Source organism: Arachis ipaensis, chromosome B02 (assembly GCF_000816755.2).
Source record: "Arachis ipaensis cultivar K30076 chromosome B02, Araip1.1, whole genome shotgun sequence".
Classification (NCBI taxonomy): Eukaryota; Viridiplantae; Streptophyta; class Magnoliopsida; order Fabales; family Fabaceae; genus Arachis; species Arachis ipaensis.
In genome coordinates this window covers 28302284-28313931 of record NC_029786.2, presented here as the reverse complement: position 1 = coordinate 28313931, position 11648 = coordinate 28302284, and the positions used below count along the sequence as shown (strand labels likewise).

At 34.4% G+C, this 11648-nt stretch overlaps 1 long non-coding RNA gene across 1 annotated transcript; it reads right to left on the bottom strand.

The window, feature by feature from the left end:
* On the bottom strand, nt 7296-9357 carry LOC107625185. Its single transcript, XR_001617110.2, has 2 exons — nt 7942-9357; nt 7296-7543 (listed from the first exon to the last, which is right to left on the bottom strand). It is a non-coding gene; the product is annotated as an uncharacterized LOC107625185 (long non-coding RNA).

Sequence of the window (11648 nt, the reverse complement as noted above, 5' to 3'; positions counted from 1 at the left end):
ACAGATGACTAGTAAGGGTGAAACAGTCTATTTAGTACTAAAATCCACTTTTTGGGCCCACTTGGTGAGCTTTGATGAGATCCACGTGCTATGAGACTCATTGGGCATGGAATGCCAGCTAAGGGTTCCTCTCTGGACCTTTGGATGTTGGGCTCTACTCTTTGGGCACTGGACGCCTGAAAAGGGACAGGAAGCTGGCGCTAGATGCCAATTTTGGGCCTTCTAATCTGAAGCAAAGTATAGACTATTATATATTTCTGGAAAGCTCTGAAAGTCAGCTTTCCATAGCCATTGAGATCGCTCCATTTGGACTTTTGTAGCTCCAGAAAAGCTCATCCAAATGCAGGCAGGTCAGATTTGGACAGCATCTGCAGTGCTTTCCCTGTCTCTGAATCAGACTTCTGCTCCAGTTCCCCAATTTCAGCCATAAAATACCTGAAATTGTACAAAAATACAAAAACTCATAGTAGAATCCAAAAAATGTGATTTTAACATTAAAACCTATAAAAACTTAATAAAAACTATTAAAAACTATATGAAAGTGATGTCAACAAGCGTATAAAATATCCACTCATCAGTACCCTGTGTCCCTCTTGTCTTGTTGATTTACCAAATCTGAAAAAGAAAGATTTTTCTTTTGTTGAAAATTTAGAATTTCTAGATTGGAATCACCTTTTTAACATAAAAAAACCAGTGTACCCTCTTTTAGTCAAAGAGTTTTATGCTAACATAACATATCATGAGGGCAGTGTTCATTCTTATGTCAAGGGCCGAGACATTTTGCTAAACAATGAAACAATCAGTGATTCATTGAAATACACTGATGTTGGGGCTTGTTCATATACCCCTCTTAAGTGGGATAAAGGAGTTGGTATCTCTTTCAATGATGCTTTGGCTCATATTTGTGAATATGTTTCTCTGATTGATGGCATCACCCCTACTCATAAAGCCATGGGTTATAAACGTGCTCATTTGCACCGTATTGTAAATCACATCATACTTCCTCAGAGTGGTTCATATCAAAGGGGTATCTTATACTGAAACTCTTGTTTTATATGCCCTGCTCACTAAAACAGAAATTTCTTTTGCTTATTTGATGGTAAGATACATGTTTGACTCTGTTAGAAGTGAGAAAGACAAAGCCCTTCCTTATAGCATGTTTCTAACTTGTAGTTTTGAGAATTTTGGTGTTGACTTGTCCAATGAAAATTATGAAAATAGACATTCCTATCTAAAGGGAGGTGGTTCAGTGAAACAGTAAAAAGGACCTACTCGCTCTGAAAGGGTGGTTCTAAATGATGAAGATGATGAGTTCATTCCTGAGGATTCTCCTCCTCTTTCCACTGAGGGAACTTCCATCTCCACTGGACAAAAATCTGCTCTGTTTAATGTTGTTAGAGATGTAGTTTAAGAATTTGTCTCCCAATCCAATCATATGATTTCCATGAGTAAGGAACAAAGGAAGCTAGCAAGCAAGCATGAGAATTTCCTCCGAAAATCAAGAGATCAAGTGGCTGTCTTCATGAAATTCATTGACAATCTCCAACAAGATGAGGATGCTGCCACTGATGCTGAAGAGAAAGCTGATTCTGAGGAAAATGTTTCAGATGCCTAGATTTGTCTCATGAAGCTATTACTGTCTGCTCACTTTTGTCTCATGAAAACTATTTCTCTTGTTACTTCTGAACTTCTTTTTGTCATTTCAGATGACTATAATACTTTAACTACTACTGCACTTACTTTCAATTAATTTGGTGTTTAGACTGTGCATTAACACTTTCTTGCAGGTTTTAAGGTGTGGTTTTTACTTGATCTTGCCTATTTTTCACCCTTGATGACAAAAGGGGAGTAATAGCATGAGTAGCATGTATGTGAATTTTTAGGGTAAATTTGATGACTGCTGCTAAATTTAATTGTGCATTTAGTTGCTGCTGTTGTGGTCATTTTTTGGGATTAATTCTGATACTTGCTTCTTTGAAAGCTTGATAATGCTGTAATCAGGCTAATTTGACTTTACCTATTTTGTCATGCCATGTCAGTCTTGATGCTCTGTTTCGGTTAAAGCATGATCAGTTTCTGAAATGGATTTGTGTTAAAAGAGCTGACATGATATGTTTAATATTGGGTTGGATTTGTGTTGCTGGTTGTATAAACTCCCTTAGTCAAGTTGAATTATGTGTAGCTCTTTATTGTGCTCTCTATAAGTATAATGTAAATAGGAACGAAAAGAAGAGCATAAATATAGGGGGAGAAACCCTTGAAAAAGAAAGGGGGAGCAACACTAAAGCAAGTAACATAAATCAAATGAAAGTTTCTTAACTCTATTCAAATTTAATTCCTTTAGTTAATGTTTTAATTATGTTTGTCATCAAGGAGGAGATTGTTGAGTTAAGAAATTAACTAAATTAATTAATGATGACAAACATTATTTTATTGGACAAATTAACCAATTAGTGTTGATTATGTCTAATTAAATGTTGCAGGCCGAAATTTCTTGTTGCAGTAGCCCAGTAAGATAGATAAGAAAACCAAAGCTGGTGGGCTACAAAACAATAACGGCCCAAAGGAATCAAAGAAATGAAATCAGATGGGCTAAAGAAATCAAACAGGCTAAAAGAATCATAACCGACCTAAGCCCGAATTTATCTCTCAAGCCAATCCCTCCAATCTGCTTCCAATAAAGCAACATTCACTTTTTCCTCTTCGGTCAGAACTCAGAGAAAGAGAGAGAAAGCTTAGCCTCTAAGCTGTTCACCAAAGAAGAAAGAAAGAGAAAGATTAAGCAAGAAAGGCAGAGGTCTAATCACCCAAATCAAACCAAATCAAGCTAAGGCAGAAGTTAAAGGTAACTTATTTCCTCTTGCATGCATCGTGATTTCTTCTCCTCTTTCCCAACTCTCTACCAGTTTAAATTGGGATACATGGGAAAGATGACCTCTGATCAATACTGCTGTGAATCTATGGTCAAATGTGTGTCTTGGGGACCAAGTAGTATCTCAATGGTTCAGATCTGTTTTACCATTGGAAGACTGTTTATCTTTGCTTCCCTGAGGCTTTCGGTCAAGCAAGAGAAAGGCAGATGAAAACTTCCAATTTGGGGATTAGCTGGAAAAAGTGATATGGTAAGTTGGTAGCACACAGCTCAAGGAGTTGACCTAGGAGAGAGAAACTCAGCAACATGCAAAGAGATACAAAAGAAGACTTTTCATCATTCTGAAGCTAAGGAGAGATAACTAGTGTTTTGAGGTTCATGTTCTGAGAAGAGTTTTCTAAAGAAGTTCATCAACTTGGACAGTGCTTCCTAGTCAAAGGAGCATTCCACCAGAATGAGGAAATAAATTAGAGGCAAGCAAATCTAGTTCATCACATAGCAAAGAGGCTGTTGAAGCATTAATCTCCTTCATGTTTTACAGATTGTAATTTTCTTTTTAATGTTTATCTTTCTGTAATTTCTTGAGGTAAAAGGTAGAATGAGAGAGCTCAGGTAAAAGCCTAAGAGTGGAAAGAGGCAGAGTGATATACTTGAGTGAAAAGTCTAGAGTGATTTCAGATTTCTTTAGGTTGATTCTATGTCTTGTATCTTGTACCAGTGAGGTATCCCTTTCTTAGTTGGGTTAGCACTAAGAGTGAAGAGTTAGGTATTAGCATAACCAAGTCAAGTTAGGTTAGAACTTGAGTGTGAAAGGATTGTGTCAATCATGTGAAATTGGTGTATGTAATACTTTAATAATAGTTGAAATTCCACCACTGTTGTGGTGGAGACTGGATGTAGGTTGCATTGCACAAGGAAACCGAACCAGGATACATGATGGTGTCATCTTCTCTCTTCCCTGCTCTGTTCTATTTTCTGGTATTCATGAGACAAAATAAAAATTGTCTCATAAATTTTTTGCTGCTGAGTTCAAACAGATTCAGATTGAAAGTTTGTTTTAAGGGGTTAATATATTAAAGTTAAAAGAAGGCCATAAATTCAACCCCCCTTCTCTAAGCCTTCTACAACCTTCAAAGGAGGAAACAAAGGTGCGAGTAATTGATCAAGGAGACTATTTCTAATTGATCAAGGAGACTATTTCATCTACTTCTCGTGGAAAGATCAGCAATTGATGAAAAAGTATAAGGTAATTGTAGTCCATTTACACACTAGTGAAGGTATCCGAGACCTTCAATTTTTCAATATTCTCCAAATTATTGGTGATTGTGAAGAGCTCGTAATGGTGGTAGGGAATTTTAATGCTATTTCGACTTATCATGAGAAAGAGGGGACATGGGGCAGGTTTAAAACATCATCCGCAATTAAAAGTTTCAACAATTTTATCAATGAAGGTAGAATGATGGACCTTGGTTTTGAAGAAAAGAATTTCACATAGAGTAATAGAAAATTTGGAGGAGTATTGATAGAAAAAAGTTGGATCAGGTCTTATTTTCAGTTGCATTCAGGTCAGAGTACCCAAGGGGCACGGTGACACATTTAGAAGACCCAGGATTAGACCACTGCCCTCTATTAATCAACTCAGATGTGATGAGCAAAATTAAATTTGCTCACGGATACCGGCAAGTGCACCAGATCGCATCAAGTAATACCACAGTGAGTGAATATCGTTCTCACGAGGATTAACGGATTGAGGCAAGCAACGTCCAATTGAATCTCAAATTAGATCAATCAAACTTTGACAAGAGAATTGTGGATCTTGAAGATAAGAAGAACAGATAAGATGAGAGATTCAGGATTGCAGAAGTAATTGAAAAAGGGCTCTTAGAATTAGGAAAGAATTTAGGAATAGGCAATGTTAAGGAGTTTCAGAGATGTTTATTTTCCAGAAATATTAAGATCTTTTCACAACAAATCATAAATAATTGAATCCCAAAAGTCTATGCTAAGTTGAAGACGCTATCCAAAACATGCTCATAACTGTCCGTAGTCAATCATCACTATTAGAAGACGAGATTTCTATCACCTTCACATCTCCCTCTGGGTACTCGGATATATATAAGGATGGTCTAACTCATAGAAGATCACTCCCGTTTCCATCTGAAGGGAAAAAGGAAAGGGTAAAAATTGGGGAGTCCTTAATAGGGTCAGGATAGTTAGTTAGGTTCCTGTTATTATATCACCAGCCAACAACATTAACCAACAGAATACAATTCAATTTTAATAAACACAGAAGTCAAACACACAGCACACACACAATCACAGAGATACAACTCATAGAGAACTATACGCAACCAACTATGATGCATGTCTTTCCCAGTGCAGGTGATGAGCTCATCTATGAGTTTCTACCTACCCCCGACGTAATCCAACACCTTGGTCAGATATGGCTTTTCCAGAGCTTAGTCCCAGACTAAGCACGTTATGAATAACCTCTGTAAGAAACTCTTGTCTTACAGGTGCAGTACTTCTTGTTCTCATGTAAGTCCGTCATAAATCTCTGTAAGTAAACTTCGACTCACAGGCGCAACCCTCGCGGTACTCATGTATGTCTGGAAAAGCAATGTAACCTATGGGTGTTCTTGCGTTACGTTTGGCACTAAGACCCAAACAGGGTTGCATATACTCGCAAGTAACATACAATTTTTTAAAGTCTTTTTATCTTTTTCTTCTACTCTCTTGTGGCAGAGATTTGCTCTTGTGTGGAAAATATCCCTTTAGTTAATACATTCTTTTCTTTTCTATTCTCAACTCTCCTGTGGCAGAGGTTCGTTAGATTCTTTTAGTCTTTGATCTCTGCTCTTCTGTGGCAGAGATCTCCGTAATCATTTGCTTTTCTTTTTTCAGGCAAGCTTTTAATTATTTTTATTTTTAACCCAAAATTTTTATAAAATTACTAAATTAACTTTACATAATTTAATATTTACAAAAATAGCCTCAAAATTTTATAAAATATCCTGTTTATCCTAGAATTTTTACTTATTATCCAAAATACTCCAAAATATATATAATTACTATTTTTAATCTCGATCTTTTATCAAGTTACATTTTCATACTCAAAAATAATTTTATATTGGTAAAAAATACTCCTTTTCAAAACCAAAACCCTTTCTTGTGATCTTTTAAAATGTATACTTGATTTTTAATCCGTTTTCGAACTTTTTAATTACCGATTATTTACAGAGTTTACTTTAACCTTCCAACCACCAAATATTATCAAAATTTTCATTAAATCGTACTTGATATCAGCCCCAAATTCATCAATAATAACTCAGTCGTGGGCTTTTCTTTGTGACCGAACCATAAAGCTCATTAATCATCAAAATTTTAACAAAAATCAAGCATAAACTCATTCAATTTCAATCAATAATCATCAAACCAACAATCACCAATCCAGAACACATTTAATTATTATAGAATTACCAAACCCTACTTCTGTACGAAAACTACGACAACCGAAACTCCAGAGAAGGCTTCTAAATGAGAAATTGAAGAAGAAAATGTCGAAAATCGACTACTCTACCAAATTCCACTTGGTCAGACCTTGCATGAAAGATTAGCGGCTTCACTTTTGTTTTCCTCCCATGAAAAGTGGCGTCATTGAGAAGAGGAAGAAAAAATGAACACTTTAATTGGATTAAATTTTTTATTAGAGTTACAAAACTCATGAAATCGGAGCTTGAAGGTCACGGTTCCATGGGGTTCTTTCTTCCCTCACTCACGGTCTCTCTCTCTTTTCTTTTCCAAATGGTTCAGTCATGCATGAGGATAGAACGATTATAAGTGTTAAATGATGATTATGTGTCAAGGGTGGGGTTAGGTGTCAGACATTAAGATTGTTGAGTCAACGATTCAAGTTATAAATATCTTAAACGGATAATTACCAAAAGCTAGATGTATTAAAATATAAGTAATAATATAGATGGGGATAAATATATATAAGCTACTAATAAGACATTAGTAACATAATGATTATGAGAAATAAAAATATATGACGAAGCATTAGCAACTCTAACACTACAAGAAATTACCGGATTAGCGACCAATTTAGCGACCGATTTGGGTGGTCGCTAAAACCATGGTCGGTAATCAGAAAATAGTGACCAACTTCGGTCGCTAAACGTTAGCGACCGATTTTAGTGACCAATTTGTTAACAAGGTCACCAACCCCCTAACCAAATAATATCGGTCGCTAAATCGGTCGCTGATGTCTGACATGAAAATCTAAAATCGGTCACTAAATCGGTCACTGTTACTAATTTTTTAATTATAGATTTTTACTAGTTATTCACAATATCTATATCGAAATATAGAAATTAAAAGAGACAAAATTCATAAATATCCACAATATCTATATTGAAATATAGAAATTAAAAGAGACAAAATTCATAAATACATCAAATTTTATAATCCACAATCCAAATATACATTGATGGCTTACAATCCACAATCCAAATTCATGGTTCATGGTACATTTATTACTCATATCTTACAACACTAAGCCTGTAAATCTACATTGATCTTCTGACTTTGGAAGCTTGACGTTGCTACACCATATATATCTAATTTCACTTCAACTAGTTCTCTTTGTCAACACTTTTTTCTTCTTCTTTCCTAAAAAAGATAGAGAAGAAGCTAAGAAGTAAAAACAGAAAATTGTATCTTGGGTTGGTTCCAAAACTAAACAATGAAGTAGCTATAATAATAGCAAGCTAACCATCCAAGTTTAATTATATTATATTTCATAAACAAACATTTTTCTAATCAAGACTTAGTTGTAGTTTTTAATTTGCAAGTTAGTAGAATTTTGGTGAACAATGCTATTGCTAAATGCTTAAATCATTTATATATATTTTTTAAATGCTAAATGCTTAAAAATTATATTGATTTGCCAAACCTGAAATTACACAACAATGTTTTTTGATATTGATTAAATTATGCCAACTTATATTATTTTCTGATATTAATTAAATTAAGCCAAGATACCAATTAAAAACCATCTATTAATTCACCTCCAACTTTCCACTTCCTCCAAGCAAAGGTGAAATTTCCTCATTTACTGGGGCACTTTTTGTCATTCCTTTGACACCGATTCCTTGTTACTTCAAAAGAAACAATGTCCACCTGCAACTTTTTCTCTTCCATCCTCAGCACCAGTATTAGAGGATCCTGATAGCCAAGAGTCAAAATTAGACTTAAATGAATGTGGTTCATAACTTTAAATGACCCTGATTATCCTTGTAGATTTTGGTCGTTTCTGTCTTGTAAGAAAATCCTGAAAATATTAGTAGCTTAATATATTAATCCACTTTAAACCAACATAAAAAATAAAAATAAAATAAAAAGATTCTATAATGGCATTATCTTAGCTGCAAGACAAGCTGCTTTTCGCTCTTCAACTTGTGTGATCCGGCCAACCCAGACACAGGGGAATTGAAGAATATGCCATTATCACATTCCGCACGCTAAAGGCAACTTTCCTCATTTCTTTTTATATTGTCTAGTTTCTAGATATTTAAAGAAATCCTTGCATATACAATTATTTTTAGAGAAACTATTAACCCAACTTACTTTGTTTGAATTAGTTCTGAAAATATAAAGCAATATCAAACCTTGTAATCATCTCCATATTTATCAACTAGCTGGCTGATATGAACGCGTTGAATCACAGTCAAAGGTTGAGGAAGAGCACTCCTACCATCTCTCCTCTTCTTTCCTAAGTGAAAATTAAACTACATGCACCTTGCTAAAAGAAATTTAGACTAATATAAATGCCCTGGATATTATTGGAACAAAACTATCAATTACAAGAACTAGCTAAACTAATTATAATTTCATAATTTATTAGAGAAGAAAGCCAATTAATTAAAGCACATCAGAGCTAAAAAATCAGAAGAAAATTCAAAGATAGAAAGCGAGTGGGTTATCGTCTTCTTCGAGGTCACTGCCGGAATTGTCAAGGGCGGAGTAGTCGTCGGCGGGGGGAGGTGGATCCTGAAGCGACTCGGTTTCGACGATTTGTGAAATGCAAGAAGGTTCCACAATTTGTGTCCGAAAACCTAATCGGAAGACTTTTACGATGGTATTAGAGAGAGAGGTTCATATGATAGAACAGGGTGTGTGTGGAGTACTCGATTTCTCTCTCTTGGAAGGGTTGTAAGATCAGATCAAAGAACGAAGAATCAAAAACAGAGAACAAAAAAAAAACCTGAAAACAAATCTGATTTGCTTCTTCCTCCGTGAGCTGGCAAACCTGGCCGGAGCGGGTGGAGGAAGCAGGAGATGAGGCGGCGGTTTCCGTGGGAGGAAGAAGACGACGAGTAGAAGATTGGAGATGAGAATGGTGGGGAGTGGGGTGGCTTAGGGTTAGGCTGGGTAATTAGATACTATCTTTTTTTTTTCAACTTAACGACCTCTTTTGTGACGGATTAATTTATAAAATCGGTCGCTACTTTAAAAATTAGCAACCGATTTAGTGACCACAACTTTAGCGACCGAATTAGCAACCAATCACGTTATTCTATTTACTTATATATCGGTTGCAAAATCGGTCGCTAAATTAAAAATTAGCGACCGATTTTGTGACCAAGAGTCACAAAGACATTCCTTCCTTTGTTTTGGTTGCTAATTCGGTCGCTAAATTAAAAAATAGCGACCGACTTTAGCGACCATATATTCTAGTTGTATAAAACTAGTCGGTTGCTAATTCAGTGGCTATTAGTGACTGATTATGTTAGTCACTAAAATCAGTCGCTAAATTAACACTTAGTAATCGATTTAGCGACCAGTAATTTAGCGACTGAATTAGTGACCAAACAGTTGTTCGCCCTATTTCACTATCAGTTGCAAAATCGGTCGCTAAAACAAAAATAGCGACCGCTTTTGTGACCAACAATTCCAAAGACATTATTTCCGTTTTGGTTGCTAAATCGGTCGCTAAATAAAAAAATAGCGACCGATTTTAGTGACCGATTTCATTTTGGTTATATTTAAAACTTATCGGTTGCTAATTCGGTTGCTATTAGCGACCGAATTTATTGGTTGCTAAAATCGGTCGCTGAATGTGATTTAGCGACTAATATTGATTTGGTCCTGGAAATTTTATATCGGTCGCTATTAGCAACCGATCTTTTCGGTCGCTAAAATCGGTCACTATTCTGATACTTTCTTGTAGTGAACCTTTGTTCCTTTGATCTTTCCTTTATTTATAGAAATTTTTGTCCAATTAGATTCAAATGTAATTTCCACGTGCGTCAATTCTTGAATAATTGTTCCCGCTCTTTTTGTATAACCTGTGTAACTGCTAAAGTACACTCCAAAGAATTTCATTCTTCGACTGAGCACCTCGACCATCTCGTCGACTAAGTGCGTCGATTGGTTCTTATTTCTTGTTCCTTGACAAAAGCCCTTCTCCATACAAGCTTTATTCTTTGAAATACAAACTCATTAGATTTCGAATATAATATTTCTCGAAATTCACTATTTTCGATCAATAATATGTAATATATGCGGTTCGGTTCAGTTGTACAAAGTAAAATTGCAAATCAAACCGAATCTCAATAAAACCGATCCAAAATCTAAAAATTATACAAAATTGGGCGGCTTGTTTCAATTTTCGGTTTGGATCGGTGCAGTTTTGCAGTTTTTTGGACCGATTTGGATCTGAACACCCCTACTATCAATCAATTGAATTCATTATTTTTGACTAATTCATTCTTCTTGACTTCTTGTCATTGGGTTGCTATTTGATCTTAGATTATGTATTTGAGAATTTTGATGATTGATGGCAAATTTTGATGTTGGTATTTTATATTTGATTTTTTTTTATTTGACTTTTAAGTTTATATTTAAATGATATTATAAGTTTATTACACATAATGTTTTTAATACTTAAAAATTAATTGAAATCTTATAAAAAAATAATACAAGTCTACAATCGTTTTTCTTTTTATTTCTAAATCCAAAATTTAAAGACATCTTGCTACGCGATTATTATACTCTTTTTATTTTTATCAAAGTTGGTAAATTAAAAAACTCTTACCTAGCACTTCTCAGATAATTTTCATTTATGTTATTTGAAAAATCTAAAATATCTTATCAAAATTCTTCTTATATTCTATAGATGATTTCTCTAATTTAATGACTAATTTAGTTGTTTAGTGAATTACAAAGTTACTATTCAAATACCATAATAAATTATCATGCAAGACAATAAATATTAAATACTCAACATAAATTTGCTAAAAATGATGATATATATATATATACACACGAACGATAAAGTTACAATAATATACTAGTATTTGTTCTATATTACAACTCAACAAATGTATCTCTCATCAGAAAATTAATTGAGTAAAATTTAGGAAGTTTAATTTTCTTTACAATTTTTATTATTTTATCTGAGATAGTTATTATATTCGTCGTAATATCACTTATTTCAAAAATTTAAATTGATAAAAAATATAACATGAATAGTTATATCTCTAACATCTATATTAAAATCGAAGTCTGACTGAACAGAATAAACAACTACAAGAAGAGAGAATGCATCGTAGCAAACTTGATGTATAAATTATGAGATACATTACATGTATACATTGCATTAGAACAATACATGTTCAAGGGCGAAAAAGACATTTTCATTATCATGGATAATAGCTCTCAGAATCGATATCACTATCGTTCAAATGCACATCCACAGTAGAGTGCAAATAAA